A 17891-nucleotide genomic window follows, 5' to 3' on the forward strand; every position below is an offset into this window, starting at 1 on the left:
GTCCTTTTCTGGTTGAATGATGAACAGCACTGATTTTCCCAGCAATGATTTTTGATAAAACACATAAGAGGGTAATCAACAGGTCAGATCACCAAGCTCACCAAGTGTGCAGAGTCTATTCTGACTCTTACATAAATATGATTGACTGTTCATATGACTGACTTTAGCCTCTATTTCCTTTTACCTGTTTAGTATATCACAACCCAAATCATCTAATATAGTAACAATATCAGGTTGTGACCCTATTTCTTTTTTATATCTATTTAATTACTTATTATTTTAATGAGAGAGAGAGAAAGAAGGAAACAAGAAGAGAGAGAGAGGGAGATAACAGAGAGAAAGTGTTATCAGAACATTGGTTAGTTTATGGTGGGGTTAGGGATTGAATCTAGGACCTAGAGCCTCAGGCATGGAAGTCTTCTTCTTTTTTTTTTTTTTTAAACATGGACCTTAGCCCATGTTGGCTTTTTTTTTTTTTTTTATTTAAGAATGGATTAGTGAACAAAAGCATAAGGTAGGAGGGGTACAACTCCACACAATTCCCACCACCCAATCCCCATAACCCACCCACTCCCATGGTAGCTTTCCCATTCTCTATCCCTCTGGGAGCATGGACCCAGGGTCGTTGAGGGTTGCAGAAGGTAGAAGGTCTGGCTTCTGTAATTGCTTCCCCGCTGAACATGGGCGTTGACTGGTCGGTCCATACCCCCAGTCTGCCTCTCTCTTTCCCTAGTAAGGTGTGTCTCTGGGGAAGCTGAGCTCCAGGACACGTTGGTGGGGTCTTCAATCCAGGGAAACCTAGCCAGCATCCTGGTGGCATCTGGAACCTGGTGATTGAAAAGAGAGTTAACATATGAAGCCAAACAATTTGTTGAGCAATCATGGATCCCAAGCTTGGAATAGTGGAGAGGAAGTGTTAGGGAGGTACTCACTGCAAACTCTAGTGTAGTCCTGCTTTCAGGTATATATTTTGCAGTAGTCTATGGATACGTGTGCACATAAGCTCTCTCTCACAGAAACTGGTGTATATCTAGGTTATGGGACTTTGTTGGAAAGTGAACTACCTGAGATGAAATTAGAGTGTACTATTAAAGGAAAGGTCTCACCCGAGTAATGAAGTTGAAGGGTTGTCATTCCACACGTGAAGTCTCTGGATACAGTCTGAGGTGAAGCATGTTAAGATGGCAATCGTTGCTTTGGTTAGGTTGTGATCGGCGGATGCAACATTATTTGGTTTGGATTGGGAGATGCATACGGGAAAGTGGGCCCTATCCAAGGGTTCCAGGACTGGGGGAAGTAGGGGCTCTATAGTGAAGATGTGAGGTTCCTGCTGTCTTAGGGTTCAAAAAGACAATCAAAAAGACAATCAATAGCTAATATTATCATCACATTATTTGTTAATTGGGTTAACTTTGAAAAGTCCCTTTGTTATGGTTTGCTGGACAGTACCTAGTATCTTGTATATAGCTGTGCTATTGGAAGCTTCTAATCTACTTGGTCTAGGCTTTTGAGAGAGTCCGCATATCAAATACATAGCCTATATATTAAAAAGATTCAGTTTGTCTTTTGAGAAACTTTGAGACATACAATTGATTTCCCCCTCTCATATTAATTAGCTACTGATTTATATGTCTACATTTTGCTAGGAGTGTACATAAACACCATTCCCGCCACCAAAGGACTGTGACCCATCCCTCCCACCCACTCCCACCCCCCACTGGCCCAGGAAGCTACATGTCTACCCCTCACCACTGGGTTTTTACTTTGGTGCCCTACTTACAATTTGATCAGGTCCTGCTTTTAGTTTCCCTTTCCGATCTTCTAAGTCAGCTTCTGTTGATGAGTGGGATCATCCCATACTCATCTTTATCTTTCTGACTTAGTTCACTTAACATAATTCCTTCTAGCTCTGTCCAAGATGGGTCAGAGAAGGTGGGTTCATTGTTCTTGATAGCTGCATAGTATTCCATTGTGTATATATACCACAGCTTTCTCAGCCACTCATCTGGTGTTGGGCACCTGGGTTGCTTCCAGGTTTTAGCTTCCAGGTTTTAAAAAAAATATTTATTTATTTTCCCTTTTGTTGTCCTTGTTGTTGTAGTTACTGTTGTTGTTGTTGATGATGTCGTTGGATAGGACAGAGAGAAATGGAGAGAGGAGAGGAAGACAGAGTGGGGGAGATAGAGATATATACCTGCTGACCTGCTTCACTGCCTGTGAAGCGACTCCCCTGCAGGTGGGGAGCCAGGGGCTGGAACCTGGATCTTGACTTCAGTCCTTACACTTTGTGCCACGTGCTGGTCCGTGCACTTTGCATCATGTGTGCTTAACCTGCTGCACTACTGCCCAACTCCTGAAACTCTTTTTTAAAAATATATTTATTTATTATTATTTTTTGAAAGTTTTTAAAAATTTATTTTATTAGTGATTTAATAATGATTGACAAGATTGTAGGATAAGAGAGGTACAATTTCATACAATGCCCAGCAACAGAATCTGTATCCTGTCCTCTCCATTGAAAGCTTCCCTATTCTTGAGAGCTTGTTTGAAGGTTCTAGCAGGGGAGTTCAGCTACTTGTATAACCGCATAACCTCAGCCAAAGACCAGTATGCCTCTATTTGGGAAGGCCATCCTCTTTGACCAAGCACACAGCTTTGGGAGGGGCGCACATGGAGTGGTGAGGGAGGAAGAGGACACCCGCCTAGCCAGCTAGATCAGCCGAATCAACCCTGGTGATCAATGGGGTGCCATATTGCCCTCACATTTGCTTCCCTATTCCTTATCCCTCTGGGAGTATGAATCAAAGATCTTTATGGGGTGCAGAAGGCGGGAGGTCTGGCTTTTGTAATTGCTTCTCTGCATGGATGCTGACATGGACATTGACATGGATGTTAACAGGTTGGTCCATACCCCTAACCTGTTTCTATATTTTCTTAGTGGGGTAGGGCTCTGGAGAGGTGGGGTTCCAGGACACATTGGTAAGGTCATCGGCCCAGGGGAGCATCATGGTAGTGTCTTCAACTTGGTGGTTGAAAATCATTAAGATACAGAGCAGAAAAAACCTAAAGGTAATAGCTGTATTCCAATGGGCTCGTAGGAATTAAATTCTTTTTGCATAACCATTATGTTGTCTCTCCAGCCCAACAGTGACTTTATTCACATCTCATCTGAGGGTTTGTAGATGATCATCCAGATGTTGAGGACAGTCACCAGACTTCTCTTTGGATATAATTAAATTCTTTGCTACACAGGCCATAAAGACCCATTACATCAACTTGGAATAACTCTAAAGGGTTTTACTAGATTCAGAACTCAATGTAGGGTGAACTAAATCCATCACTGAGACTGAAGTATAGCACAACTTTAGGGTTTTTGCTGCAACATATCTTGGCTTTAAGTCATAATGGAACCACTGATGAGAGAGAAAAGGAACTATTTCCTAGAGGAGTTTCAAGATATAGTCAATAGGAAACAACAGGATCTGGGCTGGTACCCCCCGGACTGAATCTGAGTGTACTTTATCAAGGAAAGCAGGGAAACTGAGAGAGTCTGTGATTTGGGAATGCTTTCCTGAGATACTATCCAGGTAAGAACTGTGAGAGATAGACTGAATATCATAATAGGGTGACTGCTAGAAGTACATAGAGGAATGCAAGATTTTCATAGAATAGGTGTTTGGAACTAAAAGGCTCAGAGAAGATCACATGTCAAGTAAATATACTATATAACACAGAAAAACAGAGGACTGTCCTGTGGGAGGATTCATAAAATATTCCATTCTCCAAAGCAACAAGGGAAGCCGTGATAAGAGAGGCATGAGCATCACTAAGAAATTCTGTAGGCAGTCAAGGAGATGGTAGGAAATGACATTGCAGAACTGAATTTACTGGTAGTAATGAAGAGGAGTGAACCCTGAAACAAAAGAGGTCAGTTTGTAGGGATGCATTGGATCGACCTTCTCGTGGTGCATCCCGTGAGTACCCATTTATAGGGGAAACTGACGATCCTTCCTAGCCGACTGAATCCACATGGATCCCAGTCACTTTCAAAGCCAGCAACAAGCAGACATCAGGCTCAACCTGACGCTGTTGACTGGCTACAGAAGAAGGGCAAACGTTAGAAGAAGAAGATTAAGAGACTGATAGACGCAATTATCTCAATGACTGGCAGGCATGAGACAGTGGTGCAGATATTTAATAGACATGATATCCTTCAGGGGAAAATAGATGTTGGCCAACAAATACTCAAGTGTGTAAATAAAAGAAATTAAGGGATTAGGAGGTTGAGTGTTTAGTTTCCTAACCTGAGGAAGTTTTCTGACTCAGAATCTATTGCCTGAAGGAGAGGTCAAATACCCAAGGGGAAGGACCCAGAGATACTATGACATATATATATTGATAAGTTCTCCACTTCTTATCCAGTGTGACCCAAATCCATTTACTCAAGGGAAGTTGCATTTAGGGAAAGAGAACCCATGACTATTTCCAGGACTACTGGATGTGTGTTGCAAGTTGACATGGTAACCTAACAATTCTGAGTGTCATCATGCCCCCAGTCTTGCAGTGAGAACATATAGAGGTCAAATAACAAATTTTAACCTGACCTAGGTCCATTTCTCAGTGGGCCCTCTGGCACCCAGCCAATAGTTTAATTCTCCAGTCTGTGAATGTATAATTGGAGAAGATATGCTTGATGTTTGCCACAACCTCAGATTGGCCCTTTGGCCTGTTAATTCAGTGGTAATAGGAATATTTCTGAAATCTCTGAATTTTTTCCATGGACCAAGATAGTAAATTAAAAAAAAAAAAACAACGTTTTTTTTTCAACCTCTTCAGTTGAATCCTTGATTAGGGTTGTTCATAACAGTTTGGCATAATTACAGTTATTGTTATGGTAAGCAGTTCAGCACAAGTCCCCACCAGTTTCTTGGGTGCCATCTTTGGGTTTGCTCTGTGTTCCTCATTGTGCATTTTCTCTGTTGTTGCAATATAGGTTCCTTCTGGAATGGCTTGATACTCACGCATGTACAATCCCAGAGTGTAAAGGAGATTATGCTCCATAGGACAACTTTTGACCTATAGGATTATTTTTTTCTCTATTCTTTCTGGATGGATGACATGGGCTGGATGATGTGGGCTTCATTTAGTTTCACATAACAATGACCAACTCAACAATAAACCCTTGTGTTAGCTCTTTCCTTTTTTTTTCCTTGTTTCCTTTTCTGCCTCCTGAGATCAGAGCTCCAAATGATGAACTTGTATTTAAGTCTTTGCTGCAGGTTGTTCTTGTTTTTGGTGTGTGTGTGTGTGTGTGTGTGTGTGTGTGTAGCAGTCAATATTCTTAACATAATAGTGTATATAGGTGTGTGTGTAGCAGTCAATGTTCTTAACATGATAGTGTATATAGGTGTGTGCGTGCATGTGTGTGTGTGTGCAGCAGTCAGTGTTCTTAACATGATAGTGTATAGGTGGTCCTAGCCAGACGGCAGAGGAATTAGGTTGTTAGCACACAGATCTCCATTGTATGCTGCTATGTCACTTGTACATAAAAAAGGCAAAGCTTGCCAAGTTCCATTTTAAGCAAGAAATTACATTTGAGGAATAGTAATAGTGAACTTTTTTTTTTCTGATTGGTTCTTATCTGCCAAGAACTATTCTAAGTGATTTCTCTACATTATTTAATTTACTCCTTAACTTATATCTATGGGGGAGACACTATTCCTATTCCTATTTACACATATGAAAATCAAGGCTGAGAGAACTCTATTAACTTTCTTCTGGTGTTTTTGGCTGATTAATAGTGAATCAGGAGACATCCAGTTCCATTGTCTGGTCAGAGAAGAGATCTTAAATAGAAACCCCAAGATACTGATCAATATTAGACCCCAGGGGAGTGATTAATGGTGTTTGATTACTAACATTTAATGTGTAAGCATTAGGATGGGATTGCATAGAGTCGATTTTTCTTAGCAGTCCTGGGAGAATAACCAAGTTCCTCTAGCAGGAGCTGAAGGTCTTGTTCACCAGATAGATGAGGGCCAGAAGAATGGGGTCACTTGGTTTCTTATCTGGCTTTGTCTGATTGCAGAGAAAGGGTAGACACTGTGATGTTTATTTATGATTATATATAATTTTTATGATTATTTATGTTTATTAATAGATGGCTCTGTCTGGTAATTTATGACTGCTCCTTGGACTTTTAATCACAGAGATGGCCTTAGAAATAATTTCAGTCTGTCATTAGTGGACAAATAGATGGTGTTTGGCATGCCAGTCGTTAAGTAGGAGTGGTTGGTAACACCTGGGAAACAAAACAAATAGCATCAGGTAATTTACAAAAGTGCTTCATTTTTCAAAACCTTTGCCTGTTCCTCTTTCTTCATGTTATATTGAAGTATAATGCTTATCTCAATTAGAATAAATGAGTCATGACTCCAAAAGTAAACAGATCCATTATTTTTCAAGAACTATTCTAATCCTACACCTCAAGGTCAGGCTCCAAGGAGATAAGGGGTGTACTGGGAGGGAGTCTTTGTTTGTTTGTTTGTTTGTATGCTTTAAACTGCTGCTGAACAAACATTTCCATAGCTTTCATAGCAACACACAAATGGCTTTCTGAGGAATATACACAGAACCCAGATCCTGGGGCTAGCCCTGGTACACCTGTGTAGGTTGCAGTATTTTAGGGTCTTTTTTAGTAGTCATATTCATCAAATCTATTCTCCAGAACTAGCCTCAGCCAAAAAAGAGAAGGTGGGATTTCCTTTCAGTTGTTATTTCCAAAACCTATTGCAGTTCATGTATCCCAAAGTTTGTAATAGGTATGTAAATATTTATGTCACGTGACATAGAACTATTTGCATGAATAGCATCTGATAGTTTCTTAGAACTGGCCTCAAATGAAAATAAAATAAGAACCACAGCAATAAGAAGCACAGTTGAAGAATTATGTGTCCTTGTAGGCTTTTATGAGCATATGCTAGGAGTGATGTAGGATTCAAAGGTGAATCAGGTGCAGAAAATGCCTTTCTGAAGCCCTTAGCCTACTGGAAGGTGTGTGTTAACACATATACCCCTAGAAACTAAAACATTATAGGTGAAGTGGTTTAGGAGTTTTTAAAATTAATTAATTATTTATTTATTTTCCCTTTTGTTGCCCTTGTTGTTTTTCATTGTTGTTGTAGTTATTGTTGTTGTTGATGTTGTCATTGTTAGGACAGAGAGAAATGGAGAGAGGAGAGGAAGACAGAGAGGAGGAGAGAAAGACACCTGCAGAATTGCTTCACCGATTGTGAAGGAACCCCCTACAGGTGGGGAGCCAAGGGCTCCAACCAGGATCCTTACACAGGTCCTTGAGCTTCGTGCCACGTGCACTTAACCTGCTGCGCTACTGCCCGGCTCCTGGTGTAGGAGTTTTAAGAATGAAAATATTGGGAGTCGGGCTGTAGCACAGTGGGTTAAGCGCAGGTGGCGCAAAGCACAAGGACTGGCATAAGGATCCCGGTTCGAGCCCCGGCTCCCCACCTGCAGGGGAATCGCTTCACAGGCGGTGAAGCAGGTCTGCAGGTGTCTATCTTTCTCTCCTCCTCTCTGTCTTCCCCTCTTCTCTCCATTTCTCTCTGTCCTATCCAACAATGACAACAATAATAACTACAGCAATAAAACAACAAGGGCAACAAAGGGAATAAATAAATAAAATAAATATTAAGATAAATAAATAAAAAAAAAAGAATGAAAATATTGTCTTTTCTTTTCTTTTTTAAATTTTTTAATTTACTTATTCCCTTTCGTTGTCCTGTTGTTTTATTGTTGTAGTCATTATTATTATTGATGTCATTGTTATTGGTTAGGACAGAGAGAAATAGAGGAAGGGAAGACAGAGGGGGAGAGAAAGACAGACACCTGCAGACATGTTTCACCACCTGTGAAGTGACTCCCCTGCAGGTGGGGAGCCGGGGCTCGAACCGGGATCCTTACACACATCCTTGCACTTTGTGTCATGTGTGCTTAACCTGCTGCACTACCACCCAACTCCCAAATGAAAATATTTCAGTGGAAAGGATTTAGGAATGCCTTGTGGAATCTTTGGATTTAGACTTTAAGGGAGGGTTGAATTTGTAGACTTTGAGACTGGTCTTTCAAGATCATTTCCAAGCTTGTAAATAGGAAGAGGTATGCAAACTTTATTGAGTAGGCAGCAGTGTGGGGGCTATGAAGACTGTAGTCTAGGAAACGGGGGGGGGGAGGAGAATATGGTGGAGATAGTGATCTCTTGGAGGAATTGTGGAGGATCCTCTATGATCATTTAGTCCTTAGTTGAGGTTGTGAGTTATCTGAGATCACATGGTTAATAATTGGCAATAGGTGGATTTCAGTCCCCATGTCTGGCTTTTCAGTCTAATAAGTTTTTCTCATTTTAATTTACAAGGAATTACTATTTTTTTCTTTATTGTTGGGCTTCTATGACAAGATACCTCAAGGAACCCCAGTTTAGGAGGTGAAAGACTGTATCATTTGATAGCTTAATCTTGGAAATTTAGCAGCTTTGTGGTTAGCTATGAATAGGTTTCCTTTTGTTTTCTTCCTCCCCTCCCCTCCCTCACCCTTTATAGGGTACCAGTAGGGCTAGACTGAGCTAGTAAAGTCTTGGTAATAGGCACATAGCTGGGGGTATGAGTGAGTAAGAGACGGGTTGTGTACGTGCAGATACGCCTGGTGTCTCTGTATCAAGGCCAAATATGAATCACCTTTGGACTTTGTTCGTTCAGCTTGACATACGTAAAAAGGATAAAGGAGAGTTTTACTTTGCTCTAAAGTGTGTTTACATCTGGGCTTAGCTGGGGCTCAGGAAACAGTGAGTATTTCATTAACTAGGAAAGCCCTTTTTGAAGTTGACTGTATGTAGGCTTAGTGGAGAGATAGAAGAAAAGAATTCATAGTTCTCAGACTTTCGAAGACACCTTAAAGATCACCTGTCAGAAAGCTTTCCCTGGAAGCACCTGGCTTTCTCAAACAGGCTAATATGCACCTCTCAGAGTTAGTCTATTGGTCAACAAGTAGTAACTGAGAGCTGGGTATTTGCCAGTTAGAGATGTTAAAAGATAAAGTGAGGGAAAACTAGACAGGTGCCTAGCATAGTACTCGAAACGACTGTTTCTACAATGTGGAGCTGTAGCTGAAGCCCCAAAATCCAAGTATATGAATTTCTATTGGGGATGGTGGTCAGTTTTCTTGGACTTCAAGTCTACAGATAGCCTTCTTATTCAAAAAGCCTGTTTTCAGCAGACAATTTTTTTTAATTTATAAAAAGGAAACATTGACAAAAACCATAGGATAAGTGGGGTACAACTCCATACAGTTCCCACCACCAGAACTCTGTATCCTATCCCCTCCCCTGATAGCTTTCCTATTCTTTAACCCTCTGGGAGTATGGACCCAGGGTCATTGTGGGATGCAGAAGGTGGAAGGTCTGGCTTCTGTAATTGCTTCCCCACTGAACATGGGTGTTGACAGGTCGATCCACACTCCCAGCCTGCCTCTCTCTTTCCCTAGTGGGTGAGGTTCTGGGGAATCAGAGCTCCAGAACACATAGGTGGGGTTGTCTGTCCAGGGAGTCTGTTTGGCATCATGGTAGCATCTGGAACCTGGTGGCTGAAAAGAGAGTTAACATATAGAGCCAAGCAAGTTGTTGACTAATCATGAACCTAAAGGCTGGAATAGTGCAGATGAAGAGTTGAGGGGGGGGGTGTCTCTGTAGACAGCTAGTAGGCATATTCCAAAGGACCTGTGGCTATACTAGTTTTTTTTTTTCCCCTGAGCCTGAAATCTGATATGCAGGTGGATCCAAGTTATTCTGGTGGAAATGGTGTCATGGCTGGAAAAAGGACCAGAAAGTTGGACCAGGGAAGAGAGTATTCAGCAGAATTTTTTTAAAAACTAACTTTTGAGCATTCATTAAACAATTTAATACAATCTCTTCTCAGAAGGAACAGTCTACAGTGGATTAAATGATGGCTACTTCATCAGTGTGCTTAGAGAAAACTCTGCATGGTAGTCAGAAAACCACTAGTTTAATGCTATATAAGAATATTTTAAAGGTATTTGTTTTATTTGAGAGGACAGAGATAAATTGAGAAGGGGAGGGGGAGATAGAGAAGAGGAGAGAAAGATACACACCTGTAGCACTGCTTCACTATTAATGAAGCTTTCCCCTTGTAGATGGGGACCTGGGGCTTGAACCCCAGTAATGCATGCACTCAACCTGGTGAGCCACTGCCATGTATTAGATTTTTTTTCCTTTCTTTTTCCCGCCTCTTTATTGTGGGATTAATGGTTTACAGTTGACAGTAAAATACTATAGTTTGTACATGCATAACATTTCCACATAACAATACAACCCCCACTACGTCCTCCTCTGCCATCATGTTCCAGGACCCAAACCCTCCCTCCCACTCCAGAGTCTTTTATATTTTCCCCTTTATTGGGGGATTAATGTTTTACATTTGACAGTGAATACAATAGTTTGTACATGCATGACATTTCTCAGTTTTCCACATAACAATACAACGCCCACTAGATCCTCTGTCATCCTTTTCCAGGACCTGTATTCTACCCCCCCCCCCCCACCAACCCCAGAGTCTTTTATTTTGGTACAATACACCAACTCCAGTTCAGGTTCTACTTGTGTTTTCTCTTCTGATCTTGTTTTTCAACTTCTGCCTGTGAGTGAGATCATCCCATATTCATCATACAACCCATAAACTGCCTGAGTATTACCAGCTGCTCAGGAGTAGAAACAGGCTTTAGCCCCAGGAATCTCTCCTTAGGCTCTTCTCTGTCCACGAGCCACATGTGTTTATACTCACTGGTGATTTGGTGGTTTCCGAAAGTCGTTCTAGTCCTGTCTTGTTGTGGTCCCAGGTGATCGCAATGTAATAGATTCTTAATTCCATGTTTGATTTTTAATATTTATTTATTTCCTTTTGTTGCCCTTATTGTCTTTTTAAAATTGTTGTTATAGTTATTATTGTTGTTGTTACTGAAATGGAGAGAGGAGGGGAAGACAGAGAGGGAGATGAAAGATACCTGCAAACCTGCTTCACTGCCTGTGAAGCGACTCCCCTGCAGGTGGGGAGCTGGGGTCCTTGCGCTCATTTAACCTGCTGCTCTACTGCCTGACTCCCAATCTCATTTTTGTTACTAACTTTATGAAGGTAAAAAAGGCACTTAGTCAGTAATGAAGTCACCTTCTTCACTTCATAGTGGATGGAGCTTGAAGGAATCATGTTAAATGAGATAAGCCAAAAAGAGATGGATGAATATGGGATGTTCTCATTAATGGGCAGGAATTAAGTAACAAGAACAGAAAGGAGAAACACAAAGTAGAACTTGGACTGAGTTTGGCATGTTTCACCAAAGCAAAGGACTCTGGGGAGGGTGGGTGGGGGTTTCAGGTCCTGGTGCATTATGGTGGAGGGGGACCTAGTTGGGGGTGAGGGTGTTTTGCAGACCCCTGTCATTGTGAGAGAAAAATTTTTATTCATGTATCAACAACTGTGCTTAACTGTAAACCATAAATCATCTCAATAAAAAGAAAAAAATGTCAATTATTATTTTTGTGTAGACTGGGTCCTGACCAAATTCCACCTGCAAATTTAAAGGACAGATTTAATGACTTGAGGTGATGTCAGCCATTCTCATTTCAGGACCCACCATTCCCTAGAGGTTCAGTTGGCAACTTCACACATTTGTGCTACTGTTGCTCTCAAGGTGACAAAATAGAAAGGGCTTTGATTTTAGCCTTGGGAGATCTTCGTTTTTTTTTTTTTTTTTCCCCTCTGGATGAAATTTGACCTTATCTTTATTTTACAAACTTATGACCCAGGAAAACATCTCAAGTAACACCAGAGTTATGATCAGTTTTTAATCTTCTTTATTAAATTATTCCTATATTTGATAATTTTTCTGATGTGATTATTGAAAATGCGGTTCTTTCTTTCCTCCTTTCTTCCTTTCTTCCTTTCTCTCTCCCACAAAACAGGGTGACTTGAAACAATTGAAATCTATTTACCAGTATTCTTGAGGTTAAAGTCTGAAATCAACTTGTTGGCAGAGTCACAGACCTTCTGAGGTCTGGGAGTCTTTCCTTGTTATTTATAACTTCTGATGGTTGCAGGCAAGCTTTGACATTCCTTGGTTTGTAGCTGCATCACTCAAATCTCTGCCTTCATCATCACTTGGCTTCTTACTTGTGTGTCTCTGTGTGTTCACAAGAGTTCTCAGAAGGATACCAATCACTTTATTTAGGATCCACCTAATTTAATGTAATACCATCTTCACTAATTATATAAGCAGAGCCTCTATTTCCAGTTTGGAGAGACACTGTTCAACACAGCATAATATTCACAGATTTTGAAAGAAAAAGATTAGCATATAGTGGGTGATTGATTCACATTATTATTTTTTCCTTCTGTATTTTATTTTTCTAAGTTCTATATTACCTGGATTGACTTGGGGTATAAGACTCCATTGTGTTGGGGAGTTAGTGGTAGGAGTTTCTGAGTGTGTGGACTGGAACCAGGTAGGAGGCAAGGTCCTCCAGACTGGGTGATGAGACAGATTCATAATTGTCAACCAACCACCACTCCTTCACCCTGGTTCCATTACACCCATCCATATGGAGTTTAAAAAGGCAGTTTTGTGGCTTGCTCTAATGTATACTGGTGATAGAATTTTAAAGAAGCCAAGCAGTTTTTCTGACCCATCCATTTTCCCACTTGTGAGTTAGAAATAGCAGTTAATACCTACCTGTTCTACCTGCACAGGGCTGTGATAAGGATCAATTGAGAGGAAACCTAAGTCCTTTTCCTTTAGCTGATGACCACTTCTGTGCATCTGAAGTCAAGGTGACTATTCAGATTTGTCATTTCCTTGTTTTGATCCTTCTAATTGTTCCATCATGTTTAAACTAAAACCTCTCAACTTGTTAATGCAGCTTCAAAGCAGAATCTGGCACCAACATTCTCTTATAGCCTCTGCATTCTCTACAGGTTCTACTACTCATTCAGGTTCAGTTTTTTGATTGTCCTAGAGTACATGGAAAAGTTCATTTTCTGAGCCACTTAATCTAACACTTGATTTTTACACTATCTTTCATATTAGATTCTTTCTTGTAGGACTCATCAGGAGAAATCTGTAGAAGTGCAGTCGGTAAAAGTGGGGAGATTGTGTTACAGGGAGAAGGTCCTGCCTGTGCGACTCATACTTTGATGTTCTGTGATTGCTTTCTGCTTCCTTTCCCCTACAAGCTTGGCTTTCTAGAGCACTATTTACAAGTCATTATATGGAGTTTAGGTTCAAACTGGCAAAAGTATTTTCTCTGTTTCCTTTTCAGATGGCTTTAAAATTATAGTAAAGGTCTCTAACTCACTAGTGATGGTAAACCCTTATGGGCAGATTCACCCTGGTATAGTCATGAAAGTCTTTCTACACAAACGTGTCTATGAAGTTCCAGAACTGAAGACATTCCAGACTAATGGGGGTGGGGGTGAACCACTGTATATCAGTATAAAAAAATTGCAGCATGCTGGTACCTGCTTGCAAGTGTAAACTCACCCAGCCATTGGGACAACTGAGTGTCATCATAGATTTATTATCTGTCTAGTCAAAGATAAAAAATATGTTTTGCCTCAAGTACAACTTTTAATAGATTGGTGATGGCTATATCAAAGAAACTGAACTGAAAAGGAAGCCACACCCAAGCCCAGATGGCAAGAATGCTGAAACCAACTGGCTATGTTTGCCATATTCGTGGTTGAAAGTAGTTAAAATAGATGCTACAGATTAGCTACTCCTGGCAAGGAGATTACAAAGGCCAGGAAAGAAGTCATCATAGCAATGTTTCAAATTTTATCAAGTAGAAAACTGTACATATTTAGAACACCAAGTGTTTCAAACTTTAAAATATTGTCTTTCTCTCTAGTGAGTACTATTGATTATCTGCAGTGTGCCAGACTATGATCAACCCTTGTATTATTTCATTCACTCTTTATAGTAATACTACAAGTATTAGCTCTACTTTGAAGCTGACAAAGTATAGGTCCATAAAGATTAAATAACTTGTCCTAAGTTGAATAGACAAAAAGTGGTGGTGCCAAATTTTGAAAGGGTGTCTGAAGGGAAGTCCAAAGGGAAGGATCCTGCTATAAATTCTGCTGTCTTCTTGGGATTAGAATACATGAAGGGAGAATCTGGAAGCGGGAATCCTTGGCAGTCTGCTGCCAAGCCTTCCAGCAAAACCTTCACACTGACCATCATTCTTTTTGGCTCCTGGCAGCTCTAGCTAATTGTCTTCCATTAGGCTGTTGAGATTTTTTAATTACAGTTATATTCAGCTGAGTTAAAATTTTAGCTAATTATAATTGAAATTGAGGGCTAAGAGCAAGTTTCCAAAGGTCATCCAATCAGTTTTTATTTTTTGGGGGGGTGTCTGCTTTTAAAATTTTATATGATTACATATATATGATTTCTTAAATCAAATAGTATATGAAATGATTTACATTGAAAACCTGTAATCCCCTATCCCCACCCAGTCCTGTTTCCCAGAGGCAAGCACTTTTAATCTTTCCATTTTTATTTATCTTGGTGATTATATCCAATCTCTATGTAAAAGGTATACATTACAGCTACATTTCTTGATTTATTATTTTTAAATATTATCTACTGACTTGTACCATCATATATGAAAATTTAACTCACCTATCCCACAACTACTTCTCCTTTCACTTTCCTCCTTTGTCCCTACTTGGTTACATGTTAATTTTCAGTTCTTTGGTTAAACACCTGCAACTTCAAATTGCAGACATATTAAATTAAGACATAGTAAAGTCTCATTTATTTATTTAAAAACAAATTTTTATTTTTATTTTTTAGCCAGAGCACTGTTCAGCTCTGGCTTATGGTGGTGCAGGGGATTGAACCTGAGACTTTGGAGCCTCAGGCATGAGAGTCTGTTTGCATAACCATTATGCTATCTACCTTCCACCTAAAGTCTCATTTATTATTCCATCAGCTATTCACAGCTATTTCCATTCCAAGTTCTGCTTAGTGTTTTCTCTTCTGATCTTGTTTTTCAACTTCTGTCTCAGAGTGAGATGATCTCATACTCATCCTTCTGTTTCTTTCTTTTTTCTAATTTATTTTTATTTTATTTTTTAAATTTCTTTATTGGGAGATTAATGTTTTATATTTGACAGTAAATACAATAGTTTGTACATAACATTTCTCAGTTTTCCACATAACAATACAACCCCCACTAGGTCCTCTGTCATCCTTTTTGGACCTATACTCTTCCCTATACCCACCCCAGAGTCTTTTACTTTGGTGCAATAAACCAATTCCAGTTCAGGTTCTACTTGTGTTTTCTCTTCTGATCTTGTTTTTCAACTTCTGCCTGTGAGTGAGATTATTGCATATTCATTCTTCTGTTTCTGACTTGTTTCACTTAACATGAATTTTTCAAGCTCCATCCAAGATGGGCTGAAAACAGTGAAATCACTATTTTTATTAGCTGAGTAGTATTCCATTGTATATATACACCACAACTTGCTCAGCCACTCATGTGTTGTTGGACACTTGGGTTGCTTCCAAGTCTTGGCTATTACAAGTTTTGATGCTATGAACAAAGGTATACACAAATCTTTTTGAATGGGTATGTTTGGTTCCTTAGGATATATCCCCAGGAGAGGAATTGCAGGATCATAGGGTAGGTCCATTTCTAGCCTTCTGAGAGTTCTCCAGACTGCTCTCCACAGAGGCTGGATCAATTTACATTCCCAGTAGCAGTGCAGGAGGGTTCTTTTGACCCCACAACCTCTCCAGCATTTGTTGCTGCTATCTTTTCTGATGTATGACATTCTTACAGGAGTGAAGTGGTATCTCATTGTCTTTATTTGCATTTCCCTGACAGTCAAAGACTTGGAGCATTTTTTCATGTGTTTTTCAGCCTTTTGGATCTCTTCTGTGGTGAATATTCTGTCAATGTCCTCTCCCCATTTTTGGATGGGTTCCTTTGATTTTTTAAAATTATTGTAGTTATTATTGTTATCATCATTGTTGAATAGGACAGAGAGAAATGGAGAGAGGAGGGGGAAGACAGAGAGGGTGAGAGAAAGAGAGACACCAGCAAACCTGCTTCATAACTTGTGAAGCAACTCCCTTGCAGGTGGGGAGCCAGAGGCTGGAACCAGGCTGGATCGCTACGTTGGTCCTTGGGTTTTGTGCCACCTGCGCTTAACCGCTGCATTACCACCGGACTCCCTGTTCATTTAATTTCCTGTTGTTGAGTTTGGCATGCTCTTTATATATTTTGGTTATTAAACTCTTGTCTGATGTATGGCATGTGAAGATCTTCTCCCATTCTTGGAGGGGTCTTTTTATTTGTGTGGTGGTTTCTTTTGCTGTGAAGAAGCTTTTTAATTTGATGTAGTCCAGTTGGTTTATTCTTGCCTTAGTTTTCTTTGTAGTTTGATTCGTTTCATTGAAGATATCTTTAAAATTTAGATGGAAAAGAGTTCTGCCAATATTTTCCTTTAAGTAATGATAGCTTCTGGTCTAACATCCAAGTCCTTGATCCACTTGGAATTTACTTTTGTGTTTGGTGAAATATAGTGGTTCAGTTTCATCCTTCTGCATGTTTCAACCCAATTTTTCCAACACCATTTGTTGAAAAGACTCTTCTTTCCCTATTTAATAGGGAACCTTTGTCAAAGGTTAGATGTCCAAAGGTGTGGGGGCTTACTTCTGGGCTCTCAATTCTGTTCCACTGGCCAGTGTGTCTATTCATGTTCCAGTACCAAGCAGTTTTGATTACAGTAGCCCTATAATACAATTTAAAATCTGGGACTGTGTTGCCTCCAGTTCTGTTCTTTCTTCTCAAGATTGTTTTTGGCTATTCTAGGTCTTTTCTGGTTCCAGATAAACATTTGTAGCATTTGTTCTATTCTCCAAAAAATGTGGTTGGGATCTTGATGGGGATAGCATTAAATTTGTATATGGCTCTGGGTAGGATATTCAATTTAATGATGTTAATTCTTCCAACACATGAACTTGGAATATCTTCCCACTTCTTTGTGTCTTTTTCAATTTCCTTGAGTAGTGACTCATAGTTTTCAGTATTCAAGTCTTTCACTTCTTTGGTTAGGTTTATTCCTAGATATCTTATTGTTTTTGTTGCTATGATAAAAGGAATTGTTTTCTGGATTTCATCTTCTAAATTAGTGTTTGCATAGAGGAATGCCACTGACTTTTGCATGTTAATTTTATAGACTGACACTTTACTATATTGCTTGATGATTTCCAAAAGCTTCTTGCTGGATTCTTTAGGTTTTTCTATGTATACTATCATGTCATCTGCAAATAGGGAGAGTTTGATTTCTTCTCTTCCAGTCTGTATCCTTGCTACCTGATAGCTATGGCAAGAACTTCCAACACTATGTTGAATAGTAATGGTGATAGTGGGCAGCCCTGTCTAGTACATGATCTGAGGGGAAATGATTCCAGTTTTTCACCATTCAAGTTATTGTCTGGGGAGATGATATCATGGCTGGAAAATGGACCATAAACCTGGATCAGGGAAGAGAATAGCTCCCAAATATGGGAAAGGTGTATAAATATTGTTGACTATACTCCCCATTGACTTGATCTGACCTGGGGCCCATATTCAGCGTAGGAGCCTATGTGATCTTTGCATCCCTGTAGATCTGAGCTCACATTCTGTGGTCATGAGTAGGAACGTTCCAAGCTACCCCAGTATCAGGACCCATTTTCCTCAGGTGGAAGATAGAGTATATTGTTCAGCCTCCCTTCAGAGGTTGGAACATTCTCTACCATAG

The 17891-nt window shown here is 40.0% G+C and overlaps 1 long non-coding RNA gene across 1 annotated transcript in view; it reads right to left on the minus strand.

Moving 5' to 3' along the window:
- Positions 1-326: 326 nt before the first annotated feature.
- LOC132537482 (uncharacterized) overlaps positions 327-17891 on the minus strand; it is a 583655-nt gene continuing 566090 nt past the window's right edge. Inside the window, exon 3 of the long non-coding RNA XR_009548932.1 lies at positions 327-820. This is a non-coding gene — a long non-coding RNA (uncharacterized LOC132537482). The remainder of the gene's footprint in view (positions 821-17891) is intronic.

Source organism: Erinaceus europaeus, chromosome 3 (assembly GCF_950295315.1).
Source record: "Erinaceus europaeus chromosome 3, mEriEur2.1, whole genome shotgun sequence".
In the NCBI taxonomy this organism is placed as follows: Eukaryota; Metazoa; Chordata; class Mammalia; order Eulipotyphla; family Erinaceidae; genus Erinaceus; species Erinaceus europaeus.